The following is a 19328-nucleotide window of genomic DNA, read 5'->3' as shown; positions in this document are numbered from 1 at the left end:
TTTGCGTCCCTTCTCAATATCTAGCTAAACACTGTCAGTAACAATCGTATCTGAAAAATAAATAAATAGTAACAACTAGATATGCCCAGAAGGTCAGGAGTCAAATCTCTTTATGCTGGTTTTGGATCATTTTCCCATTTATAATGGCATTCCCACAGTTCTGTTGTTTTCAGAAAATGAGAAAGGTCAATAACAAGCTGGAGTGCGCTGCATTACCAAGGGACCTTCAGAAACTTGACTTAACATCACTAGATTAAGGTCTTTTCCAAATTAATGGAGAGTTACTAGGTCACTGTTTGCCGATAAGAAGAGAGCCTTGCCATTTCATTCACTCTGTTTGCATTTTTCTTAACGCATACTTGAAATACCCACAGCTGACAATGTGTTGCTTTTGAATTTAAATAAACAGATGAGCCACATCTTCCTCATCCAATATTCATTCTGTTCTTTTACTGACTCCTCTTTCTAAGTAGCAAGTCACTTTATTATCTTTTCCTCTTAAACAAAAGAAAGGCATTTCAGTGTTAGAAATTACTGTTGATCCACAGCCCCGGTGATCAGAAAACAGCCCTGGTGACTCGGAGGGGTTTTACACCTGCTTCTAATTTCATCACCCACTGTGACTGTTGTTCAACACCAAAATAATTCAAGTAGTCTTCATCTGCCAGAAAAAAATGGAATGTTTAAAAAGGAAGCTTACTAAGTGAATTTCAACTACTCTGACACATCTCTAAGAAAAAAATAACTTAAAAGCTATTTTTCAAGTGATTAGCATTGATTAATTCACAACTAAAAAGATTATTTGCATAATTTTAGAATATATAATTAACGCTGTGATTTGTCTGAACACTTTAGACATAAAGAGTTTACTTTTTCAAGGTTTTCTACCCCCTGAATCAATTTACTATTTATACCCATACTTAATGTAGCCGAATCAAGGTATGAATGATGTTGAGTAGAGGGAGCCCAAAGTATGGGGTTAGATCAGAATTTTGGGGTTACAGATCTGAATTAACAATGCTGACTCTACCACCTGCTAAGTGACTTTGACAAGCCATTTAATCTCACCAAAACTTTGTTTTCTAATCTGGAAATCGGGGATGAAATTTCAATCTCACAAGGTTTTATAATTGTCAGATGACATAATGTAGCTTACACATTTAGCCTGTGACTGCATCAATAATTAGTTTCTTGTACAAGTATTGTTATGATGTTGCTGGTGGAAATGGAGTTATTCTAAGGAGTTTCAAGAAAAGCATTTTGGGGACCCACGCATGGGAAGATGAGGAGTAGAGGAAAGATTTGCTGGAGTAGAAATTAAGGACTGTTCCCAGGTACCTGGTGCCTACTCCACGATCAGGTGGTTCAACACTGTCCTGCTGCAGTGTTGAAGCGCCAAGGTGCAGACATTCCGTGCAGTCAGTTCAGTCCGTGCCGAAGCTGAGTCCAGCTTAGTCTCTGATCCCAGCGGCACTGCCACACCGGGGCTCACACTTGGAGCTGTACAGCTGCTACAAATACACCGTGTGGGAACTGAGGAACTGTGTGACGAGAAAGGCCTTTGTTAAATTTGATTATATTATCCCAGGCTTGAGAAAGAGGCAACTTTCTTTTAAACTAACCAGTCTCTTTCCTGCTCTTTACAAACTAGTCCTGGGCTCTCATCTTGTCCAGTCCAATCCTTTTTAGGCTAGATCTTTGCTCCTTATGGTTGCCATTCTAGCTCCTACTGTACCTGACTCATAGTGGAAGACCTCCACAGGGAGCAGTGATTACCTCTGCCTGTGCCATTTGGCTTTTACTGGGCACGTGCCCAGCAGAGAAATATCTCCTGTACTGTTTTATCTCTCCCTTGGTAATCCCAGCTAACCATTGGTTGTACCCTGGGAAGACTGGAAAGTTGGTCCTGGAGGAATGTTAATCCTTTTAGCAGGGTAATGTGGCTATTTCCTGGACTGCCTGAAGCTGTAGCTTCTGACCTAATTCAGTTTAACTACGTTTGCAGCCTTCTCTTTTATTACTATCTAGCTATTTATGCTAATAATGATAGTGACTTTCATTGTTTTTATCATTGCCATTATATAGATTTCAAGGTCACACTAAATTCGTAGAACACAGTATTTTACTCAGTCTCAAGAATGGTAGACTGCAGAAGGAGTGAGGGGTGAGGAAAAGGAGCTACAGGGATTATTTCTGCAGAACCTCTTCTCACTTCTTAAAACATGTATCTACTGAGAGCAGTAACAAAAATTCATGTTTTGTGCCTCACATTTGACAAAGCCTTTTATATGCTTTTTCTCTCTTTAAGTTAGCACATAGCTAGGCAATTCATAGAGAGAATGCTGGATAAACAAATAATCAACAGGAGATACATGTTGCTGGCAAACAAGAAGCAGGAAAGAGATGGAGTAGCTGGAAAATTGCAACATCAGAACAAGCAAACCTCATGAATATTATGGTAATAAGTGGCAATAGTGAGTGGGTGTTTAAAATAAGATCTAACCTTAACTGAGTGCCTAGCTTAGCCAGACCAAGGTTTAGTGAAGTCAAAAACTTACATGCTTCTTAGGGCCATGCTTAAGGAAAATAATACAAAAGTGGAAATACAAGTTTAGTTACAAAGCTTTAAATCTGTCTATGCAATTGTGGCATCTTGAAGCTTCGTTAGCTTCTGGCAAATCCACTTGTTGTGCTTACCATATGTCCAGACCTATCCTAAGTCAACAAAGAAGATGCTATAGCAAATGGTAACTACTCAGACCAGTTGCTATCCCGGCTCTGATCCACAGGTTATTGCAATCTATACTTTCTCTTTTTTTCTTTTTTAAGCCAGATTGTCTTACTTCACAGTGATGCTCAGGTAACTAACTATGTTGCTGTGAGGATAATAAAAGAGAATAAATGAAAGTACATGCTGTCCCCAATTCGACTGTGAAGTCCATGCCCCTAATGATGCTGTAATACTCTACTCTCTTCAGAGCACAGAATGAAAGTGGATCTTCTGAAAATGTCTAAAATTTTGAAGAGGAATAAAAAGTATGTGGTTACTTTAGCATCCTCATTTGTTAATATATAGATCTTTTAAAGGAAGAAATAAACCCTAGAGTAGGTATTATCAATTTGCATTACCAATTTATTAACCAGGACAAGTTTCAAATACCAAAAAAAGTGTCTGTAGAGATGCTTAGAGAAAACTCAGCGCACTGCTATTGAGATTTTCTTGAATCCATGTGTATTCATTCATTTCATTGAGGTCTAAGGTATTTATTTTCAATATTTTTCCAATAAGGAAGATCACTGTAGTCCTAACTAAACTCACTTTTAAAATTGGCATAAAATCTTTTTTAATTGTAAAAATAGTAAAACTCCAAGGTCTCTGCATCTCAGTAATGAGATAAAGAAAGTGCAAGAATGTACGTGCCTGTGTGTGAAGAAAAACACCTTACCTAGGCCAAATCCAATTCAAAATGTTGCATTCCTAAGCTTCACTATTGTCAAATGAGCCAAAGGTAAGTACAACATGTGCTTGTAAAACTTATGACATCCCTTACAATGGAAAGAGCTCAGATTCATAAAATTTAGAAGGGTTTCAAAAAGCTTGTGATACTTGAAACAGACAGCCTGAAACTTATCTTTAAATCTGCTCAGACCCACACATTTTCTGTGACTTATTTTTCTAACTAACATTATTTCTGGGATGATATAATGTTTTTGGAAATGTGGACTGCCAATATGAAATTATTGGAATATTGGTCAATAAAAGAACCACCAGTAAATCTAAAGATAAGACCTCTTCCCATCTGACCTGAAGAGGTAGGTCACTATGGAAGACAGACAAGCAATCTAGGCCCCTATTCCTCAGTGCCTTTTCTCCCCCTACTAGTTATGTGAATTAATGAAGTTATTTGCTGTCTCTCTGTACTTGGTTTTCCAAAATGAACTGCATAATATATCTACCTCATTGGGTTGTTCTGAGGGTTAAATCAGTTAATTCTTGCAAAGTTCTTCAAGCTGAGCTGTATCTGGTTTGTGGGGTGAGCACTCAGTAACCATAAGTTAACTGTGTCAATCTTGGTACTTTAAATACATTTTCCCCTCTATGCTCTACATTAAAATAAACAAATGAAAAGGAGTTGCATGAGTAATATTCCAGGTATGGTTCTCTGCCTATATTTTCTCTGTGACTCATTAGTAATCTTGCTTCTTGGTTCACGGGGACTATATCCGACTTCTACCTTCTTTGCAGCACATTTAGTCCTGCTCTGGGCTTCCCAAAACTCTTGTGGTACACTACTACCCAATCCTGCTTTTTTCCAAAGTTTCTTAAGAAATTCTGACAGCACACATCACAAAGTACTGTCCAAAGTGTGCTAACTCTTAACAGTGTACATCAATTGTACATCATGCCTAACCAGAAGAAAAACTTTTAGCATATTTTCTATTTTTAAGAAAAGAAATTCAAAGACAACAAAAGCATCTTATTCCAAAAGTTTAATTTTATGGTACTGAGGAAAAGAAAAAAAATGTTTCTTCCCCACAAACAGATCATATTAGAAGAGAGGAAAATCTTAGGTATGTAGTTCAAAATACTTTGAGCTCTGCAATTATGCATAATGGCCACTCTAGAGTAAATTAACTTCTAACAAGGAGAACATGAAACACAAACCTGAAATGCGTAAAGGACTAGTACAAAAATATGCCCAAAGGAAAAGAAAAAAACTGGTTTCAAGAATTAATATTGAGTTACCATAATCAAGGCAAGTTTCTATTGCAAAAATGATATGTGTCTTGACCAGTTGAACAAAACAAAGGGTGCATAAGTAGACACATGCATATGTGGTCAATTCAATTATGGTAAACATGTCAAAGAAATTCACTGGATGGGGGGAAGGAATGCCTCTTCAACAAATGGTATTTGATAAACTAGATGTCTGTATAGAAAAAATAAACCTTCAACTCAACATTAAATAATACTTAGAACTGAAAAAATTCTAGGAAAAAATCATTGTGACCTTGAGATAGGGCCAGTTTATATATACAAACATATATATATAAATATGTTTTTGGAATCAGTAGACACATATCAGGGAGGTGGCAGAGGAAGTTTGAAAACTTATGTATTAGGAACAAACTGGAACAAGCTAAAGCATTTTAAACTTGTAATAGAAGATTCACACATAGAATCCTTCATTAAAACAAGTTATATATAAACTACATGTGATTTTCAACGTATAGTGTTATTTTGGCTATTTCTAATTGCTGGGGTTTTATTTTATAAAGTACTGTTTTAGGTAGATGTTTGGATCAAATAAACTTACCCAACTTGAACTTACCCAAGTTCAAGATGAACTTGATTCTAGTGAAATCAAGAATCTGGTTGTCCAAGTGGTCTGCCAGATAATACCAAATAATAATCTGTATACCTTGCAGATTTCTGCTTGAAGTAGACCTACTCCTCTCTAGTTCAGGTGCAACTTCACATTTGGCCACTGAACAATTACCTCTCCAACTATAGAGCACTCATTCTTTTGGGTCAAAGTGATTGTCAATGTCTTTGGAAGATTCCATTTTCAGTAGGATTAATCTAGGTTTATTGGTTTACTACCACTGCAGGGTTCTGCCTTTGCAATAAAACATATAGACACACGTATGCACAAGGGAAAAGCCATAAAAAAAGTGATGGTGTAAGATATAGAAAATCAGTCATTGGAAAGAAAGCAGCACACATATCAGAGTGGATGGAAAGATAGAAATAATAAAACAGAACTCCTGAATGAATAATGAATCTTGAAAAAAAGTAGAATGTGCATGGCTTCTGTGGATTTCCCTCTTCAGAACAATAATATACTTTTGTACTATTTCATGCTACTGTGCTTTTGTTTTAAAAGAATCATTTGAGTTTTCTTATAACTAAGGTTAATATTAATAGAAAAACAAAACAAAGAAATAACTCTATTCTCATATATATTTTTATATCAAAGTTCTATTGGCTTTACTTTCAAAGTTCTATTGAAAGCATTATTGAAGTATTATTTTATATCACTTAAATACAGTATCATTTCAGAATAATATCTGAAATTGGGCAAAAGTGCTTTTGGCTTTCATAATGCACTAATTATATAAAACATTGTTTTTAAAAGTGCATGGGGCTTTGGATGTATACAAAAGTGCTCATTTTAACCCTGGAGTTCATTCTCTGTATGACCCAGGGCAGGTTCATAATTTTTTAAATCCAATTTGTAACACCAACGTAATAATACTTACATTATGAGGTTTCAAGGTCATAACATACAAAAAGCACACTAATGCCTACTCTCACACTCAGAGTTCAGATTTATGTTTTTCAAATATTTACTAAGGAAATTTCATGCTAGAGAATTAGAATAAATTTATTTTTATGGTTGCCTCTATTATCCATCATCAAAAGTCAGTGAGCATTTTGGTTACTCTCTCTTGCCTCAGAGGTGAAGAGGCTATTTTGTTTTGGCCTTTACCATGAGAGACAGAAATAGTAGCCATTCTTTCATTGTTTCTCAAACTGCACCAAGATGAGGAGGAATGTCAACATGCTGGGAAAGTAAACAACCTCTGGAGCTGCTGCTTAGAACCAAATACCAGCTCTATCCTGTATTAATTCTATGACCTTGAATAAGTTTGTCCATCTCAGTTTCTCATTTCTAAAATACATCATAGGACTGTTTGGAGCTAAATTAGTTAACATACATGAGGCATGAAGAACCATGCTAGGCACAAAGCAAGCACTCAAAATATAATTGCCATGATTATTTCTCTTGTGCTTTTCTTAGCCTCCAGCCGACAATTAGCTTCCACTTGAAAAAGGAATGTAATATCTGATTTCGATTCTTGGTATTAGAAATGTCAATATAGATGGGAGATGCTAAGTGTGCATCTGTTCTGTCCTTGAGCTTCGTAGTGCATTCACGTGGAAGAGGAGAGGCAAAACAGGCTTTTACAAATAAAACATGTTGATGAACACAAATTATTTTCTTTGCCTTGATAGCATAAAAATATTTTTTTATTTGTTGTTATTTTAGTTTGGAATTCTGTAATATGATGCCCCAAAATAAAGGTTTTTTTTTAAAAGGCCATGGAACCAGTTATAGAGAGGCACTGAAAAATGAGGAGAGAAAGAAAAGCTGCTTCTCCATATTTATAACAAAAGCATTATTTTTGAAAAAAAATGAGGAAAGAGGGAGGTAAAGAGTCAATTCTCTTCTCGTACATTCTATTTTCTACCCATCAGTATGTCTTGTCAGCTCTTCCTCTAAGTATATTTCAAGTATACAGCTTCTCACTATCTTAGTTAATATTTCTGTGGTTGAAACCTTCATTATTTCTCCCTGGATTCTTGGTAGCACTGCTTAACTGATCTTCCTGTTTATGCTTGTCCCCAGCATGCATCCACCTACACAGAAGCCTGAATGATCTTCCTAAATTGTAAATCATATAATTTCACTACCCTTTTAAAAACTGCAGTATCTACTAGTTACTGTTAAATAAAAATCTTAACTCTGTGTTATGTCCCACAAGGTCCTCTGTGATCTTCCTGTTGCTGTTTTTCTGGCCTCATATTCTTATACTCTCTTAACCACTTCTCTCCAGCCACTGGCTTTTACCTTTGGAACATGCACAGTTACCTGAACCAGGGCTTTTGCACTTGCTGTACTTCTTACTTTGAACTTTCTCCCTCAAGTCTCCTCACATGGTTCTCCCATTTTTTATCATTCACATCTTAGTTGAAATGGACTTAGTCTGAGAGATCTTTCCAGATCATCATAGATAGACCATCATTCCCTACTATTGTCTTCTTCATAACACTCTTTGGTATGAGAAATCATCTTACTTATTTTCAGGTTCACTGTCCAACTCCCCTCCATTACTTAAGCAGTTTGGAAAGACATCCCAGCCTGTTTAATTTCTGTATCCCCAGCATCTAGAGACAGCATGGGCTTGTAGCCTGACCGACACGTGCCCAGGTTCCAGGGGCCCAGGACTGAAAGAAGCTCTCAAATGCTGCTCTGACATCCTTGACCCCCGGGATCCTTCCAGCTTTTACCACCTCTCCTGATGCTACACATAATTTTTTAACCAGACAATTGCTTTAAATATGGTGTGCCAATTGTAATAAAAATTAAAATATTATACATTCCCTTAAATTTTATGCAAAAGTCTGTAGCATAAATCAGATGGATCTCAATGATTCCATGCCCTTGACCTAACTAGTTACCTCTATTCTTGGCTAAAAAAAATTTATATCAGAGGCTTGAAACACACCATACAAACTATAGAGAGATTTAAATGATTTTTAGGGGTTACAAAAGAGAATACTCAAATAACATTACATTTCCCCCAAAATATCTGTATTGTCTCATCAAAAAATGTCATACGTTATGTCTCTCTGGGCAAAGCGAAGTAGAAAATGGACATATTTGTCTAGTTAATATGGACAGATCATTAGATACACAGACAGATACAGGAAAACTTCCTTAGAAAATCACATAAAACTGACAAAATAGATACGTATTATACATTATATATTGTATATAATATATACATACATTTGGCAATTTTAAGACAAAAATATATCTGTACACTTAAGTTTTTCAAACAGATTACATTAGCTTTACTTAATTACATCATACACTGGTACATACCACTCTTCTTAAGCAAACCCCATTCAAAGACAAAATGCTATCAGTACTGCTTCATAAAAATATTTGTATTTACCTAATTTTTCAAATTAGTCTTTTCAACCCATTAAGGTGTACTAATTATTCATATCCCTTATTTAGAATTTAAGTGTCTGAATCTCTGACAGCAAAACCTATTAATTGCATAAATTAATAATATACTTCAGACTCTCGTTACTAAAAATCACTCCATCATACAGCCAAAAATCCCAGGACCTACTGCTTTGAGATTTTAAAATGTAGTCAATTATTTCCAGCTAAAGTAAGACAAGTTTGATGTTTTCCGTGTTAAGAGTAAAACTCAAGAATTGACTGTATAAAAATAATGTAGATTTTTCAGAGAAAGACACTGTTAGAAAACAAGGAATTTCCCTGGGAAAACAGATGACAGAGGACCAATGGGAGGGAGTTGGTTTGGAGGGAAACAGCTGCATCTTCCACCTGCTGGCTCACAAGAGAAAATGCTGAACGGTACACCACAGTAGAATTTTTTTACCTCTCAATTGTGAACTCAAGAAAAGCAAGTCCTGCTTCTGTAGTTGGTTTAAAAGAATCAATCTTCCTGATTTTAATGAGAGGGTTTTAGAAAGCAAGGGTGAGACATTTCACACAATTCAGCACATGGAAGCAAGGACCCCAAGGGGCGGAGGGGCCTTCCACACGTACACGTCGGTGTTAGCCCTGGAGATCGGAGCGGCCTTTAGTAGTGATGATCCCAGAGTTTTAGACGCGTTATAGAATGAAGCAATGTAAGATGGGTATTCATTCTAATACTATATGAAGGAAACACAAATAAAATGGCATAAAATGTGCCATTTTATTTGTGGCACATTTTAATGTGGCACATTATCTCTACTTTGAGAGATAAATGTGGTATTTGTTATACAAATATCTAATGAACTTGTGTCTTGAACTTATTGGAATTGAAATGAATTTGAATTTATTGGAATTGAAAGAAAGTAAAGTGATTAGGTAGCATGGATTACTTAGATTTTTTTTGTTATCCCTGGGATTGCATCATATCTCGAGTGGTGAAATAGTACATGAAACAAGGTCCAGCTTTTTGTCAACAGAACCAACCTTGATTGGACAAAATATTATGCCCTTGCTCAGAGTGAAGTGGAAATAGAGGTGTTTAAAAATGTGAGGCTAAAAGTGCGATGGTAATAAAACAGTAAGGTGATATAATATTGGAAGAATCCTAACTAAAATTGCTTTAAGTCAGAAAGAAAATGAGGTAGCTTGTTGTAGCTATTTTTAGTTGATGTGTCAGTAGAGATTTCAAACTGTCCAGAAAGGGTTGGAAATTTGGAAATGAATATACATAGAAGAATTAGCAAGTAAACATGTTTAATAAATGTGTCTGGATTGCTTTGCATATGAAGCATAACACAGATACCCTGTGTAGGCATAGTGTAGATCTGAAGCTAATTTCACATAACTCTTTTAATCATGGCAAGCATCCTATAATTTAAATATTTACTTATGTCACAGGCAGAATCGAGACAGAGGGAAATGAAGAACCCTTCCCTGAATCACACAACTAACAAGTAACAGACCTAGAGTTAAAATCGACTTTTCTCATGCCAGTTTTCTGCTCCTTCATTTGTGCTACAACCAGTCGTGGACTCACAGCGAACGGAAAAGGAAAGAAAGGTCAAGGGAAAAACATGGACAAATTCATGACTCAGAATTAAGTTAGCATTAATTTTCGGTCAGCATAATTTTGAGAATTTATCCAGCAAAGTCTGTCAACCTGGGAATAAACTCTGGCAAACAGATGGTGGAGTGATTCACTTCTGAAGATTGGCAAGTTGATACAGTGTAAGGTTAAATATACAAGGATTTTTTAAGGTGGTAACAAGTACATCCTTGGAAAGTCCAGTGGTGTTTGCAGAGAGGAAAGTGAAGCCAGGAAATGACTGGTAGACTAAAAGGCTGGAAAAGACCTGACTGCCTCCTTTCTATTGTCAAAGCTCAAAATGTCAAATTTTCATTTCCTGAGCCTCTTCTGATTCTAGAACACAGGTGCGTTAGATTTAGAGCAACTCTGCAAGCTTCCTAATATACCCTCCATAGATTCTACTTCAGCTCAAATTAATCAGAGGTTTATGGCTTCGTTTCTTTTTTTCTAATTGACTAATACAATATTTCATCAATTTTGGTTTCATTTTGTTCTTCCCTCCCTCTTATCCTAATTCCCCAAAATTACAGAAAGCATTTAAAACCAATAAAGGATATGATCAACATCAATGCAATTGGGAGAAACTCTAAGGAGACAGGAAATAGATGGCTTTGGTTTGACAGGAAGAGAAGAATCCATTAGGTTAAAACGAGCTCAGGAGAAAACTGTTAGAAAGATTCATGATAAGAGCAGATCCAAAGATGTTCATAGTAAAATGTACAAATGAAAAGAGAACAGGTGTTTGAGTATAATCATCTGAGCAATTAATGAACTGCATTACCCGTAGCAAAACTGGCAGCCCAAACAGGATTCTCTTGGGGAAGTTGCAGACTTCCCTACGCTAAACAATCAGACCCATACCCTAAAGAAAGTGAACCCCCATCTAGGGAAGGTTTCTTAGGCAATGTAGGGGAGCTGGGAGAGGAGCAGGGTAGAGCTCAGCAGAATTTTGGGACCTCCAGGGAGGAAAGTACCGTAAAGACTGAAGTTGAAGACAAAGGAGGGAGTCAGCTTTCCCACTTTCTCTACACAAGTCGGCCAAAAGTGAAGCTGGACCGCCACCCTTCCCCATCCAGGGTTACAGAGCCTGCACTCAGTTCTTCACCTCACCCAGAACATCAGTCAGGTTACTTATGGTAATCCATTTAACCAAAATACAAGTCCAAAGATAGTAAAACGAGTGTTTGTATAGTTTGTCCATTCTTAAGTCCATCACTTGTTTTGAATTAACTCATTCAAAACTAATCTGATATCAGTTATCTATAGTTTATATCTACCAAATAAGTGACCCTTTATAAATGAATTTCTGACATTAGAAAACAAACTATCTAATGTTCAGAGGAATCATCTCAATTCCTTGAAATTGCCCATGGTCATTGTTTTTTAATTGTGTTCAAGTACAGTTGTCTCCATTTTCCCACCACCGATTAATCCCCTACCCCACCCACCCCCACCCCCCACCCTCAATCCTACCCTCCTTTGGCTTTGTCCATGGGTCCTTTATACAGGTTCCTCAATGATCCTTCCCCTTCTTTTCCCAGCTATCTCTCTTTCCCCTCTCTTCTGGTCACTGTCAGTTTGTTGTCAATTCCAGTGTTTCTGGTTGTATTTTGCTTGCTTGTTTGCTTTGTAGTTTAGGTTCCACTTATAGGTGAGATTATACGGTATTTGTCTTTCACCATCTGACTTATTGCACTTAGCATAATGCTCTCTAGTTCCATCCATTCAGTTGAGAAAGATAGGAGCTTCTTCTTTCTTTCTGCTGCATGGAATTCCATTGTGTAAATGTACCATAGTTTTTTGATCCACTCATTTACTAATGAGCACTTAGGTTGCTTCCAGCACTTGGCTATTGTAAATTGTGCTGCTATGAACATTGGGGTGCATAGGTTCTTTTGGATTTGTGTTTCAGTGTTCGTAGGGTATAATCCAAGTAGTGGAATTGCCAGGTCAAAGGTAGTTCAGTGTTTTCTAGATTTCCCTTATCTAATAATCCCCTTTAGCTAATAATCCTTTAATGAGTAATCACCTTTGGAATTTGTGTGCACATGCACATCACACTTCTGAAGTCCACAGACCTACAAAATCAAAATATTCATTTTGCCCCCATTGAGGGGCTCAGAAACCTAAATTTTAAACAAGCAAGCCAGGTAATCCTGTGATCTTCCAACTTTGGTGAATACTGAACAATATTATACTATATACAAGCACACAGACCACTCATTCACCCTCCATATCCTTACACATACAACATTACTGCTCTTTAGAGACCACCCTTCAATGAATATTTTTATGTTCACCATTTATTAGTGATATGATATTGGAAAAGGAGTGGTAATTTTAATGGGATTTGTCCATTTTTGTTAACCAGTAGCATTGCTATCAAACTTCAATAGGCAAAAGATCATCTAAAAAATGATTAAAATAGAGATCCTTAGCCCCCTAGAGTGTCTCTGCTCCAGGCTATGAGGAATGGGCAGGAAATTGCATATTGGCCTTATGTCTTCTGGTTAAACGTGGCTGCTGCTGCCTCCCAGAGTCTGGTTTGTTTTTTGCACTACCTGGCCTACTGTGACTCAGATACAAATGTGTTTACCTGGGGGATCCCATCACTGCCATTGTGCTGCTCATGTTTCTCCTTCATCCAGGTGTTGAACCCAAGACCTTGACATGGCTCAGCTGGACTTCTTGGGGCTTCAGTATCCTTTTATTTTTTAACAAGCATCCCTAGGTGATAGCACTTTCAAAAACACTTTCATCTTATGTCCTTACTTCTCTCTTTGTGTCTCAGACAACTCATTCACATTTTTTTATCTTTTTGCCTTATTTTTCTTTTCTGATTTCCCTGCCTTACCTCACTTTCATCCAGTGACAGTGAATATGATTAATTCATATGTGTCATATCTGTTTGGGTGGAGATTATCGGTACTGTTTACAAATGCTGTGTGATTTTACCAGCAGAAAAATAAAAGGCACTGCAAGGATATCACCCATGAGTTCCCTTACTTGAAACAGGAAGGAACATGAAAACAAATTGACTAAGAGTGAGTAGATCTATGGTTCTCATTCTCGGCTACACACTGAAATCACTTGAGAAGCTTTTAAATCCACCTCCAGAGAGTCAGATTTATTTTACGGGGTTGGCACCAGAAATTGGTTTGTTCTTTTAAGTGTTCAGGTAATTTCAATGTGCAGGAAGAGTCAACAACTTCAAAAGTAGAATCAGTGTAAGCCTATACAAAGGCCATGATAAGGAAAGACATACCTCTGAGGCATAAAAACAATGGAGGGAGAAAGATACTTTAAAAAAATGCAGGAAGAAAAGTAGATACTTACATATAACCAATGAAGGAGAAAATAGAGAGAAAGACACATTGTTGGAGCAAAGAGAAGAAGAAGCCAATGAAAACGAACAGTTCTTCCTGAATACCTGCCAAAAAATAGGAAGAGTGTAAGTGTAATTGAAGGTAAAGTGTTTTGGATGGATTGCAAACAGATGCTGTAAAAGGAACACTTGATGCTTCCCACTCCAAAGATAACAAAGGGATTAGAGTCCATTTCTCTTTCCAGACTAAGTCCCAGAGAGAGAAAGAGCAGAAGTCAGAGCACAGCAAGAGAGTTTTACGAATGTCTGTGTGAATGAGGGGAGAGTGACTGACAGAGAGATGATTACTTTGAAATGATAAACCTTGAAGCTCAGAACAGAAAAGGACAAACTAAACCAAAGTCAAGAGCACAATTAAGGGTAAGTAAAATCACTGCCAACACTGTTAAGACTGCGGAGTCTCTAGACAGGTCATAGAAGGTTTACATTAAACATAATCAGAAACAAAAACAAAAGAATAAATGAATAAAAAGGTTTGCATTGCCAGAGCACAGGTTCCCCCACCCCCACTGGAAAGGAACATTCCCATGAAAACTTTCATAAGCTGCTGAAAGGGCATAAAGCAAAGAAACACTTATCATTAATTTATATGGAAATTTTTGAGTGTTCCCGGGCCCCCAAAATAGCCTATAAAATGTCCTCAGAACACATTAAACCTAAAATAACACAAACATATGGAAAAATCATAAATAATAGCATAGATACACTATATATTGTAGAAATAATATATATACAATATAGTTTCACTTATTACTAATGCCTATTTTTCCCTAAGTGTAAGATAATGGAACACCACATTGTGTATCCATCAATCCACTCAAGCAATAGTCTTTCCATTTAATCCATTACTGGATACTGACTAAAAAGACCCTCTGGTTATTAGCAGAACCAGTAGTAACTTGGGAAACTTTCAAAGACTTTTTCTCTCTGCATGTAAATAGTATGAATGGTGGACACAAGCAAGTTTAAAGCATGTGCAATGTCTTTGTTTTGTTCACCAGTATCAAAACACTTCATTATGTACAGAATTACCATAAACATAATGCCCTTACAAACTCTCTGAGATTTTTCTGATACCTTAGGAAACATCTTGCTAACAAAAGCACAAAATAAATTAAGATGAAGCACAGATGCTCACAGACACAGTTCAAAGCTACAGGGCTGATGCTGAGCTGCTGAGGCGGGGAAGGGGCTGCTCTCACTGCCGGTTGCCGATGCCTCCGTGACGGTTTGCTGCCAAACACATGCTAAACGCTATTTTTGCTTTTTGCACTGCCCCCTTTTTGGTAATAGTGAAAATTCTCTTCAGCTTTGATTCAGTTAGCAAAATGAGTACTAATGTAGGTCTTTCATTAAAGTGAAGTAGTGTAACAAATTTTTGAAAAGGGGGGATTATCTTTAATGGGAGATTAGAAGTTATTGCTTTGGTAGGACTTGCAGAAAGGACATTTCAAAAATATATTCTGTTTCAACAATAAAGATATGTCTAAATTGGTTAAAGTTATAAAATATAAAATGATGGAGAAAGGACAAATATTGTTTAAAGATTGCAAAAAATCAAAAGCAAAAGCACCTTATCATTGGGGGAAAATGCCATCAGAAGAAGCCATAAATTCAGATAAATTATTTTGCCTTATGCAGGAAAATAAGATGACTGATTTTAAATTCACTCATAAGAGAGGACACTGAAAACAAACTCTGACTCTTCAGTACTGAAGAATCAACTCTTCTCAACAGGTCAATCTGAAATGACTCTCCAGAATAGAATTTTTAACTCCAAATTAATCACACTCATTAATGCAATGAAAGAGTAGCACACACGAACACACACACACACACACACACACACACACACACACCCTTTAGTCCTAGGTTAAAACCTTCTTTTTTTGGAGAGAGTGTTTGTAACAGTATGAAATGTAATAAATCATGAAATTTGATGGTACATCAAATCAGCTGAATAAATTGTGACACATAACTTCTTATAGTTCTATTTATATTGTGACTTTGTAAAAAATTTTCATCAAGCTACAAATATAACAATAAAAGAAAGAAAAATGAGTACCATACTCTGAAGAAACATACCCTTGCCACATTTCATTTCGTTCTTCCAGAAATAATGTTTTTGCTTGAGACATAATATAGGATGGGAAGTGTGAATGTACAAGAGTGCTTGTTTTGAATCTCTCACATCGTATAATATGCCTTCTGGGGTTTTGTTCTCTATTTCCTGCATTGTCTGGGTTTGAAAAACCCATTGGTTAAATTTCAGTTTCCCTTTTACCTCACTAAATGACTATTTGACATTACTGCCCACTTCATGCTTGAACTCTACTTTCTTGTCTTTAATGGGAACTCTCTACGTTGACACTCACCCTTCTCTGGTCATTGTCTATCAGGCTCCTTTCCTGACACTTCTAACTTTACTTCCTGTGGGTAATCCCATTTATATCAATAAATTTCAATACTACTAATGATCATCAAATCTATTTCTACACCCCAGGCCTCTCTTCAGGTCTCCAGACCCAAATATCCAGCTCTCTGTGGAACATCAGCACCTGACGGGGAATACAGTAATATTTCCTTGAGCATATTCTCTTTCCTTTAAAATTGGCTCCATTTAAAGCATATTGAAACCATGTTAATGTCTATAACCCCATTTTCCAAGGTGCAAGCATTGCAGCCACCCTATGCTGGAGTTGACAATACAGTTCAGTTTTTAAATCAAACTGGGATATATTTGATAATGAAATGGGCACTTGGTATACTGGTCTATTAGAATATAAAGCTGCACTAGAATTATCTTTTTTTTTAAATTTCAACTAATCATTGTGTAGAAAACTTACTGACATTTTTAAGCTTTTTTTAAACTTATTCAGGTACTTATCATTATTCCTGGATATGTCAGGTTTAACTTGTCTAACAGGTGCCTTTAATACTGCTTTGTAGTTATTTTTCTAAATCTCAAATCTGATTATGTTATTCCTTTGTTTAAAATCTTATTGTTATCTATCTTCCTTTCAAGATAAAATTGAACCTTTTATATACATGTAAGCCCTAGAGTATCTAATTCTCAGATACTCTGAAAGAATAAGTTTGCGTCAAAATGAAAAGAACAGTCTCGTTTCTGACTAGGAATTGGAAAGCTGAATGAACATTGCTTTTCCCCTCACAGGAGGGAAATCTGGATTAACTACAAAGTCAGACCTTTTATTGAATCCATCAGATTGTTGGAATGGCAAGGACATAAAGCAGCCTGAATCTCCAGGAGAAACAGACCTCTCTAAGGAGGGATGGAGCACAAGGATTTTCTCACCTGTGGAAGAGAATAGGAAGAAGAAGCATTGTCTACCACACACTGGATAAGAATAAATGAAGTAAAAATAAACAAATCCTTAATGTCAAATATGGACTAGTGCACCAACATAGAATCTCCAGGAGCCCTAGACCCAAGAGAAATTTATACATAGTCATAGTCTCTTCTCCATGGACCTTCTCTCTTTGCTCATGAGAACGACTGGGGGATAATATGGGAGAGTAGAAAGAGCCCCCAGAGGTGGTGTTGACATGAAGGAAGAGATCAGCCACCACTGAGGGAAAGGTATGGAAGCCCACACCCCTGCTCTTATCCACACATATGGAGCAAAAGCCTAAAGACACTGGGGGAGAGGCAGCAGACCCTGTCATCTGCAGGGCAGAAGTAAAGACACATTGATACTCTATGAAAGACAGAGGAGAAACACCTGTACCCCAGAGACAGCAGCAGAAATGAATTTGCAAACAAGTACATCCAAATACCCCTGGAAATGGGGCAGAATATGCTGTCCCACATAAATTCTGCCACAGATACAAATGGAATTCGGCCACCATGTGGAGAAGGGGCGTAAATCCCAAGAAGCACACTCCCCAGAAGTCCAGGTACATAGGACTTGCTTCAGGTTGAGGCTGCACCATAACTACAGAGAATTTTTACACTCCTAATAGAAACCTAAAAAATATGAAATAGCAAACTACAGAACACTATCTCTTGAGTATTGAATAACATGGGGGATGGGGGAAGAAGAAAGAGAGACAGAGAGAGAGAAAGGCTCCCTTTGTGGTACAGGCATTTGGAAAGAGACGAAAATAAGGGAAGAATAAAATCCCCATGGTACTCTAGCCCTCACCCCAGGCATGAGGCAATGCAATGGAAATTGAGGCCTGTCATACTTGACAATAATCAAAGCCAAACAAAATGTAACTTTGGCTCAACTTATGACTGGATTGACTCAATACCCCACGCCCTGGACTGAAAGAAGAAGAGTGCCCATCTACAGGTTTACCATATTTTGCTGTGTATAATGTGCATCTTTTTGTCCAAATTTTTGAGGGAAAAATAAGGATGCACACTATACATGAATATAATGATTACATGCCATGGGCATAATAATCCTATGTATAATGCACACCAAAAACCATGGGTGTGCATTTTACATGGCCAAACTGCTTTACACTGGATTCCCAGGATGTAATAAATAATTATGGAGCACACAAAAAATACAAAAAAAAATACTGCCATTGTCAAGAGATACAGCCATCAAAAGAACCAGAATCAGAGATGACCCAGATTTTGGAACTATCAAACAGGGATATTTAGAATCATCAGAAAGAAAAACAACATAAATGTCTACCAACTAATAAATAGATAAACTGGTTATGGGACTCACATAAAGGAAGCTATTCCACAAAAAAGGGAAGACATTTCTGTTATATTCATTCATACAGATAAATATCAAATATACTTTAAAAAATTCCCGGACTGTCACATAAAAAGTTTAAATTTTGCAATATGTACACTTTACCTTGAAAAAACAAATTTGAAATTAAAATCAAGGACAAATGAAGACTACCTGCATTCAAATCCTGGTCCTACAATTTGTTAGCTGTGCAAACTTGATCAACTTACATAGCCATCTCTGTCTGCACTCTAAAATCTGTAAAATAGGGCAATTATAAAGATAATATACCTACTTCCCAGAGTTGTTGTAAAGAATTAAAATGTGTAATACTTATAGAACAAGTGACCATATTAAGCTTGCTATTATTATAAATTTTCCAACCTGATCTCCCACTAATGCCACATAATAGCATTCCTCGAGTGAATCTGAACTATTTCAGGTTCTTTTAACTCACCCTACTGTGTTATACTATAGGTTTTTTTGCTTGCCACTCTATCTGCCTGGAATGCCCTTTTGTACCTTACCCACAATCCTCAGCAATAGCAAACTTCCCATCCTTAAAGAACTTTATATGTCTCCTCCATAGGCTTGTTCTACCATTTTCCACTCCTATCCAAGTAAAAGAGATTTATGCCTATGCTTCTAATACATATCTGTACTTCTGCAGCAGTCTCACCGTGTTGCAATTATTTCTTGAATATTTTTTATCCTCTCATATCATGACTTTGAATAGAAGCCAGTTTGTATTTAATTTTCTGTCTCAGACCTTATTTCGTGGCATGACATATGATAGATTCCCAATAAATATTTGAATAAATGAATGAAGAAAG

This window comes from Artibeus jamaicensis, unplaced genomic scaffold, assembly GCF_021234435.1.
Source record: "Artibeus jamaicensis isolate MK-2021 breed Jamaican fruit bat unplaced genomic scaffold, CSHL_Jam_final contig_387, whole genome shotgun sequence".
NCBI classification, from domain to species: domain Eukaryota; kingdom Metazoa; phylum Chordata; class Mammalia; order Chiroptera; family Phyllostomidae; genus Artibeus; species Artibeus jamaicensis.
This window is presented reverse-complemented; position numbering follows the sequence as displayed.